This window comes from Equus quagga, chromosome 11, assembly GCF_021613505.1.
Source record: "Equus quagga isolate Etosha38 chromosome 11, UCLA_HA_Equagga_1.0, whole genome shotgun sequence".
Lineage (NCBI taxonomy): Eukaryota > Metazoa > Chordata > Mammalia > Perissodactyla > Equidae > Equus > Equus quagga.
Genome location: NC_060277.1, coordinates 84502427 through 84504205, shown reverse-complemented (window position 1 = coordinate 84504205; position 1779 = coordinate 84502427). Strand labels below are relative to the sequence as shown.

At 62.2% G+C, this 1779-nt stretch overlaps 1 protein-coding gene across 1 annotated transcript in view; it reads right to left on the bottom strand.

Annotated features, from left to right (window-relative positions):
- Positions 1-495, bottom strand: part of CUEDC1 (CUE domain containing 1) — a 75779-nt gene extending 75284 nt beyond the window's left edge. The window contains exon 1 of the mRNA XM_046676992.1: positions 3-495. The gene's annotated coding sequence lies outside the window, so the exon portion shown is untranslated. The remainder of the gene's footprint in view (positions 1-2) is intronic.
- Positions 496-1779: the final 1284 nt, after the last annotated feature.

The following is a 1779-nucleotide window of genomic DNA, read 5'->3' as shown; positions in this document are numbered from 1 at the left end:
ACCGAGCAGCCGCCACGCGCGTCCGCTCCCCGCGGGCCGGTGGGGCCGGCGGGCGGGGGAGGGGCCGCGATCCCGCGGCGGCGGCGGCGGGCCCGGCGCGGCGGCGCGGCTGGGGCGCGGGAGGCGGAGAATGCGAGGCGAGGCCAGTTTCCTAGCGGCGGGCGGCGAGAAATGCAGCTGTCCCTGCGCGGCTGCCGGCGGGGCCGCAAGTGGGGCGGCGGGGAGGAGCGGGGCTGCGGGCGGGGCGGGGGCCAGGCCGCGGCGCCCCCAGACCCTCTCCGACGCCTGACTCCATGCAAGAGAGGCCGGCAGCAGGAATGGGGTCCGAAAGCAACACAGTTTCGGGGGCCGGGGGACGCCGGGTGAAGATTAGGAAAATCCCGGTCGTGTCCCCCCAACCCCCCGCCACCCCCCGCGCCAGCCAGGACCGGCCGCGGTGACTCCTGGTGAGCGAGGAGCCTGGGTCTCCCGGGCAGAGCGGGGTGCGGGGCGTCCTGCTCCCCCTGGCTCGAGGAGCGGCGCTGGGAAGGCGCACCCCCAAGAGAGAGGGCCGGGGAGACCCGAGACCCGGGCTCGGAGGGGAGCCTGACAGCAGGGCTGCACCGAGAGAATGCAGTGTGTGGACGCACATCTGGGGCCTGGGACAGCTGAAGGGTGGGGGAGGGGCGGCCTTCTGGGAGTTAAGGCTCGGGAAAGGAGACAAATAAAATGCTGAGGTCAGAGGAGATGGTGGGGAGGGGGTCAGGAAATCAAAGATATTCCTCATTCATACCATCAGATACCACTTGCCATCTCCCCTCCTGCTTCCCCAACATCCCTGGCCACTTCAGGGGTTTATGAGCCCTGAGAAGATTTTCCACAGAAGATTGTTGAATAAATGGGAAATCAACCTTGGCTGTTCTTTCTCCACGTAGTTTGGTTTCTGACTCCAATTTGGGGATGGGTAGGGTGGGGCACATGGTGACCACCAAGCACCTGCTTTGAAGAGGAGCTGCCTTCGTTGTTGAGGAGGGTGAAGGCCAGAATGCAGTTCCAGCTCTGCCCCTAGACAGCTTGTGAAGGGTCTGCACCCTCCTCCTGGAAGAGCCTGCCTTGGAGACCCACTTGCCCATCGGGGCTCAGACTCCTGGGAATAGCCCCCTCTCCCCTCCTCCTCTGAGGGCCTGCAGTCCCCTAGCTCTGCTGAGACACATCAACATGCTCAGCCACAGAGACATCTGATGGTAAAAACCACAAACCAAAGTGCCCCAGACACCAGTGTGTTTCCATCATTTGCATGTCAAGGGTAGGTTTCTTCAGCAGATTGGGAACCTGGGAGGGGGAGAAACCTCAGAACCGCACCCTCTTGAGGAGGCCCAACATTGGGTTCGCATGTGGAGCTGAGCTCCAGGACTGGGTTTCCCTACGCATCCCAGGATCTCCTCTCTCCTGCTGCCTCTCCTCAGGCTCCTTTGCCTGGTGGTACACTCAGTTTCAGAGGGCTCTTGAAACCCCAGGACGTGGTCGACACACCCAGGTTAAGGATCTTAATCTGGATGGCCTGGCCCTTCCTGCATGTTGACTCCTGGCTCCTCTGCTGAAGCTGTCACAGAGCTCAGGATTCAGCCTCCTCGCTGGATCCTGCTGCCACTTTTGTTACCCTACACATGCATGGCGTGGTTCATCGGCCACTTTTCTGCTTACTCGCAAGATCCTTCTGCAGTTCCTCCCTATCACTTTGGGGTTTCAGAGCCCAGAAAATGCATCTGCAAACTTGGGGGTTTCCCTGTTTGCACTCGC